The sequence below is a fragment of the Equus caballus genome, chromosome 27 (assembly GCF_041296265.1).
Source record: "Equus caballus isolate H_3958 breed thoroughbred chromosome 27, TB-T2T, whole genome shotgun sequence".
NCBI classification, from domain to species: Eukaryota; Metazoa; Chordata; class Mammalia; order Perissodactyla; family Equidae; genus Equus; species Equus caballus.
The window spans coordinates 37,812,620-37,828,841 of record NC_091710.1 but is presented as its reverse complement, the minus strand read 5'-3'; positions in this window follow the sequence as shown (position 1 = coordinate 37,828,841).

Here is a 16,222-nt window from a genome sequence, read left to right as displayed (position 1 = left end):
TCTAAGAAGTCACATCCCTTACCGTTATTCTGGCCTTCTGACGCAAGGTCGTGAATAATTTGCAATCGTATCTTCAAGTGTACAACAGAAATGAAGTATGAAATTTTGGCTCAAGTCATAAAGATGGTAAATTAAGTCAAAGGATGTTTTGACTACACAATAACCACTTCTGAACTTTTGCTGGGAGAAGGCTAATGCTGTTTTTTACTTACCATTAAAAATTTTAAAAAACATAACCATACCTGCGGTCACTTCAACAAATCAGAACTGTCTTGAAAGATACCCTTACTTCTAGGGGAAAGCTGTTGGTATAAATATAAAGAATTGATAAGTGTATTGTGTCTTTAGTTTTGGCATTGCAATATTTAGTTTGTTTGCTACACTGTCAGTATCGCTTTTATGCGTATATACGTATGACATTCTTATCACTTTCCCACCTTGACCCCAGTTTTGGTTAACTGAGTTATGCTAGCTTTGCTCTCTATACTCAAATAGTGCCAGGAGCCCTTAAAATGTTCTGGGTCTAGCCGTGTAGACAACTAAATCCAGTAGCCAATCAGTTGAGCTGCAGTCGCAAGGGAATTAGATCAGTTGATTTTGGCAATTCTTAAGAAGACTAAGGGCTTTCAGAGGCAAAAAAAAAAAAAAAAAGAGGTTTTTGCACTCAGATCGTGCTATTCCCATTCCTCACTAATTTCTTGCCTATAAATAATCTATCGCATACATTTCAGTTATACTGTTTTGATAATGGTTAATCGAATTTTCCTTTGTTAAAGCCACTAAAAATGGTAAACAGAAAAACTTTCTGTAACATGTGAACAAAATGTGTCTATTTTAGGATGCCATCTCTGTATTTCTTTCACTTGCGTCCTGTTGGTTATATAAATAACGAATGCCATAAGAAAGACTCAGTGGTAGCTCCTCGCTTTATTACCAAGATTCCTTCAATTTCTGCCTTTCTTGAATTCTGGAAAATTTTAGTATTCCCCAAAAAGCATTTGTTCTTTGGATATATGACAGGGTTCTTTTTCTGGCATCGTTTACTTTGAGCTGAACACAATTTCCAGATTTTCTCATAAATTTCCAACATGGCCTAATGGCAGAATTCTTGGACAGACTGATAAATTTTTATTAGTTGCCTGTTAAAAGCTGAGTAGCTCTAAACAGAATTAGAGAGGTCATACAATAACATATTATAGATAAGGAAAATGACAAATTCGGCATCTAAGATAACTTCAAATATGGATGTAATTTCTCTCTAGTTTTAAAAAATTTAATATAGCTCTTGCAAGTCATTTCGCTGACTGGAAGCCAAGTTCTGCTGTAAGAGTTGCTGGGTTTGGGTTTGTGGAGGACTCAGAGAGCTTTGGAGAAAAGTTCTCTCTATGTGCAAAAGTTATTCTCATAATTTTCCTCAGTATCTCCCTTCTAAAAGCCAAATTTCCTTGAGAATAATTACTGTTTTGCTCTCATATTTTATGCTCTGTAACTATAGCTACATAAAAATACCCAGATCCCTTTGTACCTCTATATTTTTCTGAGTTTGATTCTCAAGGGGAAAAATTATAAGAAAACATGATATTAGGAATTTGAAACTCTTTTGAAATGACAGATAATGTTGTTACATCAATATAGATTTAGCCCAATTTCCTTCAACTTTTATGTCAATTCTACTGAGCATCAGTAATATCCAAAAAAATGTTCCTGCTAGACAGTGAGAGCTCACACCTTCAAAAAAATGTTCACTTATGTTTACTATGGTCTAAGTAATAAGAAATGCTCTGAAGTATTTTAAAATGTTTACAACAGCAGGGATTAAGCCAGAGGGTTTTCAGAAAGCATATCCATCAGTAGATAGAGTGATAAACTAGAAAGCAAATGATCTGGACTCATGATTTTGCTACATCTTAGTTGTATAACCTTATAATGCTTTGGAGGCCACAATACTGAAATAGAATAGGTGATTACCTTCTGAACCCACGATCCTAATTAACCAAAATGCTCCAAGCATATCAGTAAACCATATATAGATACTTCTTAGCATTTTTCACATGGCATTTCTCTTCTCAAAACCCGTAATTGCCCTACAATGGCTTTATTCTTTCCAATTAAAATTCCATCCTTCCCAGGACCTAATTATTTTAACCTTTTACTACTTTTTAAATTAAAAATAAATCAGTGACTTAAATTTTGAAAATGTGAAATTCAAGTGTAGTATGTGTCATGGCTAGGCAGAAATATCTTGTTTAACAAAACCTATTAAAATATGCTACTTATCTTATTTTACTCACTCTGAGCACTAGAATCTTGACTAGGAGGAAGAGGAGCAGTTATATCTGAGGCCCTACATCAGGGCACATAGACCCTCACCCCCAGGTCTACTCAGTTCTGACAGAGGGACACTACCAGCCAAAGAGCAAGGCTGTAGCAAGCAACTTCTCTCTTGGGAAAGTTGTCATACCCGTTGTCCCCATCTTCCGCTCTGTTGTCCTTCGGGGACAGTTGGCCAAATGAAAGGAAAAAGTGGTGGGGAGGCTGTGTCCTATGGGGTTGCAGCCTTTTCTTGTTCTTTTATCTTCAAAGTGCTAGCCACTAGGAGTCTGGAACTCAATTCCCCAGCATCCAGGGCTATGGAAAACCAACTTACCCAAGGCACTGGGGGTCTGTTTTCTACTTTGACTATCTCCCACTCTTAAAGACAAATTGACAATGGTTTGTGCCCTGTCTTTTTTGGTAGTCAAAACTAAGCCATCTAAGCTCCATGAAGCCAGAGCATGTATTTAGCCCAGCTGCTGGCACATAGTAGGACGTCAATAAATGTTTGTTAAATGAAAAAGGGAATGTATTATTGTTGGAAGGGAGAATGCCAAGATGAGAAGGCAGATTAGGAGACAAGGAAATAAAGTAGCTCATCAGATGCTAAAGGAGTTGATAAACCAAGCAACACATCTGGAAAAGCAATTAATGCAAATGGAAGTCCAAAAGGAGAAAGCAAGGTGTTGGCAAGGAAGGATCAGAGACAGAATGTGGTCATGGAGAAAGGTTGATTCAGGAAAAAATTTTGTGATTTGAAGCTATCCTCTTACATATTACAACTTGGCATGATCCTGCTTGACTTAGATCCTTGAAGCAATATGCTTCTGCCAGGTTCATTGGGTCCTTTGAGGAGTTCCACTATGATCCATGGCAAAGGTCAGTGACTTGATCTTGACATCTCCCTTTTTGTTCTTATATATCTCACTGTGACACCACCAAACTGCCAGTTGGACACAATTAACTATCTAACTTTAAGACCAGTAATAGTCTCACTTTGACCCTTTCACCATTACATCTGTCCAGTCTGATTTGTATAACTTCTGATTTAATATAATTTCCAGTGTCTTTCCTGACAGTGCCTCACTATTCAGTTCTTGTCATTATCTTTGTTCTCCATTTGGTGATGATCTTACGTATTTGGGAAACAACGAATGGCAGCTCAGACTTGCTACAGCAAAGACCTCTGCCTGAAAACAAGTGAGCCCTTTCTCCATTGTCGTATCCTATTTTCAAGCCTGATAGTTATTAAAGCTTGATGCCCATCAAAAACTGTCGTCTGGTGGAGGATAGCCTCAGAGTAAAATAACTGCTGTTCATTATGCAAGCATGACACTTGGGTAGCAAACAAATAACCTTTCTAAAACTGTTGGCACTAACTACTCGAGTTTAACGTATGCGTACGAGTCATCAATTTCACTCCTGGGTGAAATACACAGCAGGTATGAGCACTTAAGTGCACCAAAAGACATATAGAGGAATATTTGTAATTGGCCCAAAACTAGAAAGTATTCATATGTCCATCAACGGTGGCCTGGATTCTTTTTTTTAAAAATGTGGTATATTTATGCAATTGAATGCTATATAGCAATGAAAATTACTGAACTGCAACTTCATGCAATCATGTGGATGAATTTTGTGAGCAAGAAGTTGTCAAAGAAGACAGATACAAAAGAACCAATTATTATTATTATTCTATTTCTAGAATAGTATTATTCTATTTGTAATGTTGAAAAACAACATATATATATATATATATATACACACATACACACACATGTTGTCAGAAATCATGACAGTACCCTCTCCTTGGGTAGAGGCCAGTGACTGGAAGGGGGAAAAGAGGGGTTCTGGAATTCTGTTCATGTTCTGTTTCTTGATCTGGGTGCCAGTTACACAAGTATATTCATTCTTTGAAACTTCATAGAGCTGTCTACTCACAACTTGTATATCCTTTTAACGTATGTTATACTTCAATAAAAAGTTTATATGAAATAAAAATTAGGGCCTGGCCCCATGGTATGGTGGTTGAGTTCATTGTGCTCCTTTTGGCAGCCTGGATTCACAGGTTCAGATCCCAGGTGCAGACCTATACCACTTGTCAGCCATGCTGTGGCAACAACCCACATACAAAATAGAGGACTATTGGCACAGATGTTAGCTCTGGGCTAATCTTCCTCAGCAAAAAAAAAAAAAAAGAAAGAAAGAAAAAAATTAGACTTTCTTCCTTGTGCTCCTATATGAGTGTGTTACTTACTAGAGGGCTTGCTCAGTTATGAACTGTACAATTTAGAAGGAATGTATAGAGCTTCCAAAGAGTTAAGAGCAAAAATTTATTCAAGAGTTGGAAGCTAGTGGAAAAGGAGACAATTTTGATATAGCCTAAAGAGATTTAACCAAAGAGTATCTTAATAAAAGTCTTTTAGTACCTGAAAACCCTTAAGAAGATACTCATTAGCAATTTCCTTATTTACTATGGAAAGAACAAAAGGAGCTTGGTATTTTAAGCAATGACCTAGTGTATCTTCTTTGACTTGTACCACTTTCTCTTGTGAAATGACCATACGGATGGACCCTGCAGGTATCTGGAGGTAAGGCCAAGTGCAACCAATACATACCCTTGTCTCTGGCTCTAACCTCAGACCATCAGATGTTGGATGGGAAATTGCTTTAAGGGCAGATAACCAAACAGAAGGGCAGCCTTCGGAACAGATGGAAAGCTCAGCACCAAGCGGGAACCATTAGAGAAATCAAGCACAGCATAAGGTAGGTCTGTGCACATACACGTGAATCTTAGCAGGATAGCAAACCAGTTTCATTTCTTGCCAACTTCTCTTGATTGGTATTGGTTACCTAGAACACTGTGATAAGCAAAATTTTCCTACCAGGTCCGAAATTCACAGGCAAAAGTGCCTGAACGGATGAGTATGTCTGCTACCAACAGGCTATCAGATTGGGCTGAGCAGAGCTATAGGTCCACCAAGTTTTCTTCCGCAACTCTCCAATAAGAGAAGGCACTGTGAATCAGCAGCGGGAGCAGAAAAATTGGAAAATGTTTAAATGTTTCTCTAATACTCATGTGAACATTTTGTATTTACCCTGAAAAGATATAGCAGACTGAAAAGAACTTAGAGATAGCTTAGTCTGGAAAATTTTTAACCTTTTAACTTTTTTGTTTTTTATTTTTTTGGTGGGGTGGGGAATCCTTTTGTGGAAACTGTCAAAAGAAATCTTATATAGAAGCCCCAAAGAACAAAGTAAATAACAGCCGGGTGTCTCTTGTTGAAAACAGGAGGGAATCTGGACCCTGTCCACTTAAGGTCTCCCTTTAAACTCCCATAGCTGGGTCTGAAGCATCTCTGTAGAATCTTAGGGCTTACAATCCACTACAATGTACATACCTTTAGTTTTTTCTGATGAGGAAATTGAGAGGCTGTCAGGTTAAAGAATTTTCTGAGTCACACAATCAGAACTTGAGCTATTTTGCCCCACATCTATCTAGTTTCTATATTGGAATCAGAAAGTGAAAGAATTTACAACAGTTTTTCTTAGGGCACATTCATTTGCAAGGAATAGAATAGAAATTGCATTAGCTCAAATAAAAGACAAAGTTTATGAATAAAATCATACAGAATCCAGAGAAAAGTGGTACCATGAGGTCTCAGGAAGTGAGGTAACCAGGTCTGCTCTAGGGACGATGAGTTCAATGACATTTATTCCAACGTACCGCTGTGAACTTGACTTGGCTGCTAATTCCATCCACCTCTGTGAATCTTAGTTCAAATTCTAAAGAGAAAGCATTGGCTTGGTCTGGTCTTCAAATATTTTCTACCTTTCTTAGTTTTTCACTCTTAGGCTAATCAGCTGTGCCTGGGACGAAAAGGGATGGAGTCATACAGAGGAGCAGTTTCTAGGCAATGGGGAGAAAGCTTCTCATCGAAGGCCCCCTGGGCAGGTACCAGTGGTGTGCTGGCAAATGTTTAACAGCTGGGTCTAGGGTAGAAGAGAGGGGTGTCCTGATTTGTAGTGTTTGCAGATTTCTAGGGTATAAATACTGCCACCATGGCTCATGTCAAGCTACCAACATGATACTGCTGATTGCAGAGTTGTGAATGGATACACAGTAGCACGTCATCATATAGAATTTCAACTATATATATATAAAAGACATAACAGGTATAATAAAATAATTGGGAAGTGATGAGATTTTAGTACTTATTACCTTTGATTTTAATATAATTTATCTAATTGCAAGTTTATATAATTTAATTTTTAATAATGTCTCTATTTAACAATGTGGCTCACTAAATTCCTGAAAATTTAGCATCAGCTCTATTGAGCTAATGCAAGCTGGCTCCAGCACACTACCAGCAGGTACTTACAGATTATCATGTCCATTAGAGAGTTTTGAAGGCTGGTGCTTGACATGAGAAGGAAACAGTATGAGTAGGACATAAGACTAAGCCAAAAAAAAAAATAAAAAATCAGGATTAACAATTTTCCTTTAGCCAAAAGTGGCAAAAGAATTTACCCATCCTTTAGTCAAGAGGAGGGTAACAACCTCCCCTCCCTTCCTAGGGCTGTCAATTGGTTTCAATCAACCTATAGGTAGATATTACTATGGAATTATCTTTAGTCTTTCCCATTAGTTGTATTTGTTGTTCCAAAGACTTGGAGTTAAAGAATCATCTCAGGCCTGGATGGAAACAACTGACTACCCAGAACCAGGTGGAGACCAGCTGCATTTAGCAGCTGATATCCTATTGGACCAGCTCTCATTTGATATTGAGAGATAATCAGGTCTTGCTTTATGCTAATGTTAATTTTTAGGTTTGATTAAAGTATGTTATTTCTAATTTGCAATACAACAATATAATACACTTAAACAATACTTAAATTTGTTACGCTTAAAGTTCATATTTTGTCCACAGGAAGCTATTCATTCTTAAGCCAAAGTAATAATCAAGTGATTTAGATCACAATGCAGTATCTTTTTTCTATTAGAATAAATCAGTTTGCCTGAAACACTAGAGATTGATCTAAAAGCAAGAAGTTTGAAAACATGGATGTTCATAAATTCCCTGGCAACTGAAGCATATTAAAACTCTTGTGCTTTGAAAATGATTGCAATTTTTTCAGGATTGTCTCAAATCCTATGTTCAGAAAGCTGTAAACCTCAGACCACCACATCAAGGGAAATAAAGTGAACCTTTCACTTGATGATAAGACTTTATAGAACACCACTAAATGAGTTGCTCTAACATCATCATGCAGGTGCATGGTCTCCTTGAACAAATTGTTCCAGAATGAGGAGGTCTGTTCCTCCATCCTTCCAGTGTTATACAAGGAAACCATGTTTGATTAGGATTTTATTGTGTGTAGTATTTGATTCAGGGCATATGCTTTGATCAAAATCTATGTAATAGAGACTTGCTGTTCTAGGATATCTCAAATTAATCATTGAACTCTTGGCTATGGCTAAATATAATAATTACACTGACTTACTTATTAAACACCTATGTGCCTGTGAAGAGTTTGCCCCTAAAGTGAATTTTACATAAAGAAGAACATCAAACAATGATGAAACCAATCTATGAAACTAAAGATCATTATCCAAACTAGGTGCTTTCTCACACTGGAAATGAACCAAATGAAGAAGAAGGAAGAGCTTAAGGTTGACCTTTAATAGAGTAATTCTTCATTTTAAGTCTTTTCAAAGTGGAAACAAATGGGAAATGAATTTGAGAACATGGTGTGAATGTTCCTTTTTTCTTATTTCCAGTGTGTAGATTAAAATTAATTTTCACTCTAATCTTTCTCTGATAATTATCAAGGAATGATTTGACATCCAACCAGAAGACGCCACTAGGTAGTTAGAGATGTGAAACTGGACCTTCAGGAGTGAGGTCTGAAAGGGGGTGACTGATCACTATGCAACTTTGTACTGAAATTTAGTTGAGTTTTAAATGTGATACTAGTGAAAAATAACATACCTTGAAAGATGGTTTACATATGCTATAAGTGGATTATATTAGAGTCAAAAATTATAAATTTGGGCATGGCCCTCTGGCCAAGTGGTTGAAGTTCCCCGTGCTCCACTTCAGAAGCCCTGGATTGCATGTTCGGATCCTGGGTGCTGAACTTCACTCATCAGCCATGTAGTGGAAACATCTCTCATACGAAAAATAGAGAGGAAGATTGGCACAGATGTTAGCGCAGGGCAAATCTTCCTCACAAAAAAAATGATTATAAATCATATAGCATTTACGTAATAGGAAGTTACAGATACAGCCACAGAAATATTAAGTACTGTGTTTAAGAGAACTTCAGAAGTTGGAAGCTCATATATGTATAAAAATATCTTTATCTTCATATTTGTTTTGATAAAATATCAGTATTTGAGTCTCATAATGAAGACCTTCCTTATCTACTTTAAAATTCTGATTTTCAGGGAAGGTGAATTTAAGTAATTTGAAGAGATAGGTTTGTGAAAATTAGTCTATAAAGCAAAGTTACTGAATTCTATTTTCCAATTAAATTTTACCTTGAAATTTGGATAGAGATTCATAAAATGTTAGGTTGAATGGAGCCATAGAGACAATATAGTCCAAGACCTGTGTTTGAGAAAGGAGGAAACTGAATGGATCATGCCTTACCAGGAGAAATTTCCTGATCTGGCTTCTGTCTGCTTCCCCTCCTTTCTCTGGCATGCTCTAACAGGATGCTGCTTAGATAAAACTTCTTCCTAAATGCTTCCTTCATTCCAAGGCTAGTTTAGTCTACCGTGCTACCTGCTTTCAAAGAAATACCTTGAACTTCCCCATCATAGCTCCACCACTATAATATTCTCCTTTACTTGTTTGTAGTGGACAACTAGACTTTAAGTGGCAGGAAGTTAGAGTGTGTTTTGCCTTTTAACAAACACAGACAGTACTTGTTACACAGTAAGAACTTATGAATTTTTTGAATGAAAGACAAATATTTGTTTTTATAAAATTACCTAGAACCCATGCAAATTTAACATGAATAGAAATTCTTGCTTCAGGATAATAAATATATGAATTGAATTGTTCAAAGTTCAGAAACCCAAGTCAATAAACTGCTAGTTATAATGATTGCCCTGAAAAATATATTTCAGTTGTAACAGCTCATTAGAAATGCTTATAATTTATTATGTTGATAACTTTGAGGAACTGATAGTGGATCTGAGTTTACTGAAGTCAGACATAAAAGGCTGCTGTCTGAACCTTTCATCTCTTATTAAAAAAATCCGCACAGAGGTTGTATGCTGTTGTGATGGTGTCTTTTTGTTGCAGATCCTGGTTTATGGAGTTTTATGGGTGATTCAGTTCTCATAGAAGAACTGCTCTTTTTATTTGTTTTACATGACAGCAAACTACTCTGAATCCAGTTCCTTGCATTTCATTTACTTGACTCGGTCGGCTCCTTGTCCTTGAACCTAGTTCACAATTTCATTGCAAGGTAGAAACTTACAGCGTTGTGCGCAGGACTAGCTCGAGTCAAATATTTTCAGCGTCAGCACTTTCACGGTGTCCTGACAGCTGCGCAGTATCTGCTGACCTACATTTTATTCCCCATCAAGATTATTGACATTTTCACAATTTTTCTGTGACTTTTGTCTTTGCCAATGACTTCTTCTTTATGATTGTGCTGTTTTTCTGTCTTCATGTTTGGAAGTGAGACTTAGGTGAGGAATTTACCACCAGTATTACTAGATCTGAAGAAGCGAAACTTGGCAGCATTCATTCCTGTCTATCAAGGTCCCTTTTGGCCTTACCAAGGGCCTGGCAGCATATGTACCCACACCGTCCTCTAGCGGCTGACCCCATGAGAGACTGGCAGCCACTCTGCCACAGCGGCCAAGACTGCCCTTTCATCTCAGTACATGGTTTTACGCCAGGGGTCATAATTTTTTAAAATGAGGGATATTTTTCCTAGTGTGCATGTGTTTTCTAACAGCCAAATTAAATTTTACATCTTTGAATATACATTCTGTGACTTAGAACTATTCTTAGGGGAAATATAAAAATAAATTAAAAAATCAAAGCAACTGCTCAGATTTCTAAAAAGCTTTAAAGTGTATGTCAACCAACCAACAGATATTTATCAAGTATAAAAAAATATGTTAGGCACTGGTGTTATACATTAATGAATAAGATAGACAAAGATCCCAGCCACCATGGAGCATACATTCTAGTATGAGTACCACACCTAGGAATTTGTTTCTCCTTAGGACAATGTGCAAATCGGACTACTTGTAAGTGTGACATATTTCAATAACTGTACTATTGTGAACTTAACACTCATAATGGAATTGATGTTTGTCTGATCTTCTCTAACTGGCCTTCAGGGCAAGTTGGAGGTGACTTGCAACAAGTCACTTATACGGCTGGTACTAGCCCCATTCATGCCACATGGTTGCATTACTCGGCTCCCATGTACTAATGTTTCTTCCTCTGGAGTAACCACAATAGAGAGCTATTCACAGCTTCCTAAATTATGTGCCAGAATGTGCCTTCACCCAGTTCTCCTCCCCACAGGCATGAGGCTCATCCCTATTCCTCCAGCACTGATTTGGCTAACCACCTCCTCAGCAGGTTTTGCCTGGGGCTAGACTCCAGTACCACATAAACCAGTCTAGTTATCTCAGGCCTCTAATTAGGGGGGGAAAATAGGTAAATAAGGCTTTAGTTACTCTTATCACATGACTTTGCTCAAAAGATATGAAATTTCAAGGTTGTTTAATAAATCACTTTCGCATTTTCTGACTTTTAAAGGGAATGTAATTCATCCACATTACTGATGTAACGATAGATTAAACACTTGTATCTCCAGTCTTGTAACGCTGTTTTTATTCCAAGCTAATTCTAATGAGAAACAATGAACAAATTCATTAATTGTTCAAATCTATTGACTTCCTAAATTTTATAAATAGATTTTTTTATATGGAAGAGTATCATTTTTAAAAAATCAGAATTTTGACGGCAATTTTATGCCCTCAGAAAAATGCAGTTTGTTTGAATATCAGTGATTTAATTTTTATTTATTATAATAAAAATGCTCTTAGTGTTTATGTGGCATTATGATCAGAAGCATGAGCCCATTTAATTTGAAATACTGTTTTTTTACTTTGCAAGTGGGGAAATTAAAACGAAGGAGGCTTGGTGGTGTCTGTAGATTCATTCATAGTAAGCAGGTAATAAGCAATGAAAAAAACTAACTATAATCATTTTTCTTAATCTGCTGTTTAATTGCTGATTCTGGGATCAACCAAATAAAGTAATGTGTATGAGTAATGGTGTCAATTTGAACCACAATTTTTGGAAAGCTACACTTCAGTTGCTCTAGAGAATCAGCTTTTATTGCTTTTATTGGGTATCTGCAGTATGATTTGGTAGGAACAGTATTGGAAATGGATGTGAAATATTTTAATTTAAATTATGGCTTTTCCGTTAACTAGGTGGCATTTCTCTGAACCCCATCTTCCTCAACTGTAAAAAGAAAGTCTTTGCTTGGGGTGACCTGGCGAATTAGATGAAAAACATAAAATACTTCCACACTATAATTTTGTGATATATTTAAATGATGACAGATCATATGACATATGAATGAATGATATGTATTTAGCCAGATGCTGTGAAATACGCTACTTCCAAAAGAACTTGGTTATTTTAGAAGTATATTTAATTCAGACACATCTCAAAATACTATCAGTTAAACTTTTCATTGCATGAAGCATAAAAATAATTTCTTCTGTGCTCCAAATAAGGACCGCCGTTAGTTTTGATGATGCTGTAAATCCCATAAACCATCTTTATCTTCTTGCAACCTAGAGCAGAAATTAGAATTTTAAGTGGCCTAAAACCCATGGAAAATTTATAATGATTATCATCGTTAAAATAATCGCTTAGATGTTGTAGCACCAATGGACTTTCATACACATTTATCCAAGTGATTCAAACAACACTTCTGAGAGTTGGGTAGAACATATTTTATCATCCTAATTTTCTAGAAGAAAACACCGAGTTCAGGGAGACAATGTAATTTTCTCAAGGTCTCATATCTATTGAGTGGCAATATCTTGCTTGTGTCTAGCAAGATGAATAAGGAAAGAAAAAAAAAACACAAGGCAAAGATCAAACTGTGTGTTGTTTATTACTCTTGCTGCTTTTTAGAGTTTGTAAAGTGGGGAGTGGGGCTGGATTAGAATAGCCGACAATCCTGAAATAAGTAGGCAATAGCAAAGATGTTCAATGTCTGCAAAATTGTCATTCTGCTTGAATTTGGTCCCCCAGATTATGTGACTTCGCGGTCAGTTAAGGTTCCTTTCTCCACATGTATTCAATACTGTCCACAGAAAACATCCAGCCTGTTCTGGTCAAGGTTTGGGACATTGTGCAGACAGAGACTCTTCTATGCAAACAGTTAAATCTGGGAATTCTGATTTATCTCAATTACCTTACATAGTAGCTGTTGTATTCAGATTTTCTCTCCTATAATTAAAGTGATTCTAATACCTCAGTTATGACCTTTCAAAATTTATATTAAAAACTTTTATTTTGATATAATGTCGTACTTACAGAAAACTAAGACGACTAATACAAAGAACTCCACATACCCTTTACTTACATTCTTCAACTGCTAACATTTCACTCTGTCTGCTTTATCACATTTTCTCTTTTTCTGTTTATAGTCGTAAATACATTTTTTTCTGAACCACTTGAGAATAATTTTGTAGACATCATGACTCTTTATCCATAAAGTTTTATTTTGTATTTCCTAAGACGTTTCCTTATATAACAGAGTACAATTGTCAAAATTAGGAAATTTATACATAGATAATGCTATTATTTAATTCACAGACAATATTAAAAATTTGCCACTTGTTTCAATAATGTCCCTTATGGTTTTATTTTTTTTCTGGTTCAGCCTCCCTACCAGGACCATACATCACATTTCATTTTCATGTATCTTTAGTTTCCTTTAATCTACAACATTTCCTCAACTTTTCTTTGTCTTTCTTGATTTTAACATTTTGGAAGAGTATAGGCCAGTTGTTTTGTCGAATGTCCTTCAATTGGGGCAAGGATGTCTCCACTCATCATGCCTTTTCAACATCGTACTGGAACTACTGGCTAATGCAATAAAATAAGAAAAGGAAATAAAAGCTATATAGACTGGGAAGAAAGAAATGAAACTGTCTTTGTTTGCAGATGACATTATCATCTATGTAGAAAATCCAGAAGAATCAACCAAAACCTCCTGGAATTAATAGGCAATTATAGCAAGGTGGCAGGATAAAAGGTTAATACAAAAGTCAATTGCTTTCCTATATACCAGTAATGAATAAGTGGAATTTGAAATTAAAAACACAATACCTTTTACATTAGCACCCCAAAAATGGAATATTTAGGTCTAAATCTAACAAAATATGTTCAAGATCTATATGAAGAAAACTATAAAACTCTGATGAAAGGCATCAGAGAAAAACTAAATAAATGGAGAGATAGTCCATGTTCGTGAATAGGAAGACTCAGTATTGCCAAGATGTCAGTTCTTCCCAACTTGATCTACAGATGCAGTTCAACCCCAATCAAAATCTCAGCAAGTTATTTTGTGGATATTGACAAATTGATTCTAATGTTTATATGGAGAGGCAAAAGATCCAGAATAGACAACACAATACCGAAAAATAACAAAGTTGGAGGACTGACAATACTTGACCTTAAGACTGACTATAAAGCTACAGCAATCAAGACACTGTGATATTGGTGAAAGAACAGACAAATAGATCAAAGGAACAGAATAGAGAGCCCAGAAACAGACCCACATAAATATAGTCAATAGATCTCTGATAAAGGAGCAAAGGCAATACAATGGAGCAAAAATAGTCTTTTCAATAGATGATGCTGGAACAACAGACATCCACATCCAAAAAAAAAGAAAAAAGAAAGAAAGAAAAAAGAAAGAATCTGGACACAGACCTTAAACTCGTCACAAAAATTAACTCAAAATGCATCATAGACCCATATGTGACATGCAAAACTATAAAACTCCTAGAGGATGACATAGGAGAAAACCTAGATGACCTTTGGTATGGTGATGACTTTTTAGATACAGCACCAAAGCATGATCTACGAAAGATATAATTGATAAGGTGGAATTCATTAAAATTAAAACCTTCTGCTCTGGGATGGATAATGTCAAGAGAATGAGAAGGCAAGTCACAGACTGGGAGAAAATATTTGCAAAAGACACATTTGATAAAGGACGATTATCCAAAATATACAAAGAACACTTAAAATTCAACAAGAAGAAAACAAACAGCCTGATTAAAAATTGGGCCAAAGACCTTAACAGACACCTCATCAAAGATATACAGATGGCAAAAAAGCATATGAAAAGATGCTCCACATTGTATGTCATTAGGGAATTGCAAATTAAAATAATGAGATCACTACACACCTGTTAGAATGGCTAAAATCCAAAACACTGAAAACACTAAATGCTGGTGAAGATATGGAGCAATGGTAACTCTCATTCATTGCTGGTGGGAATGCAAAATGGTATAGCCACTTTGGAAGACAATTTGCCTGTATCTTACAAAACTAAACATACTCTTACCATATGATCCAGCAGTCATACTCCTTGGTGTTTACCCAAAGGAACTGAAAACTTATGTCCACACAAAACCTGTACATGGTTATTTATAGTAGCTTTGTTCATAATTGCCAAAATTTGGAAGCAACCAAGATGTCCTTCAGTAGGTGAATGGATAAATAAACTGTAATACATCTGGACAAGGCAATACTTCAGTGCTAAAAAGTAATGAGCTATAAAGCCATGAGAAGACATAAAGGAAACTTAAATCCATATTATGAAGTGAAAGAAGCCAATCTGAAAAGAATGCGTACTGTATAATTCCAATTATATGACATTCTGGAAATGGCCAGGTAACCAATTTCATTTACTGGAGACCAGGTAAGTAGGTAACCAATTTCACTTATGGAGACAGTAAAAAGATCAGTGGTGCCAGGAGTTGGGAAGGGGGAAGGATGAATAGATGGGACATAGAAGATTTTAAGGAAAATGAAAATACTCTGTATGATACTATAATGATGGATACGTGTCTATGAATTTTATCAAAATGTATAGAATGTACAACACTAAGAATGAATCCTAATGTAAACTATGGACTTTGGAGTATATGATGTGTCTATATAGGTTCATCAACTGTAACAGATATACCACTCTGGTGGGAGATGCTGATAATGGAGGGGGCTATGCAAGTGTGGGGATAGGAGGTATACGTGAAATCTCTGTACCTTTCTTTTATTTGCTGTGAACATAAAACTGCTCTACAAAAAAATAGCCTTTTTTTTTTTCTAAAAAAAAGAAGATGCCCTAGTCCTGGAACCAGACATTTTCCAGGGATTCGTGGGTCATTTTAGTGGGAGATTGAATTGAGAAACTAAGATGTAGGCACTAGGTGTGCTCAATTGCCCCGATATATCTTTGCTTCTAGGCCCTTTCAGTGGACAGAACTAAGACATACAGATACACACCACGTGTTAGTACTGATAACTGCAATTCCAATTCAATACTACAGGATTTCTTCTAGTCTTCCCTTTTTTCATATTTGTAACTCCATTCTTTAACGCTGAAACACCTAGCTATCATTATCGTCAATATATTTACTCATTTGCTCAATCTTACAATACGCTAGTCTAACCCTGATCACTGAATAAAACAATCTTTGTAACTGAAATTCGATATTTGTTTGTGTAACTTTTTTTGTCTTTAGACTTTGATTATATGGTCAAAGAACTGTATTTGGAAGTTAATTAGGTTTAAAAAAAATGTTATTATTCCTTTTTGTGTGGTTATG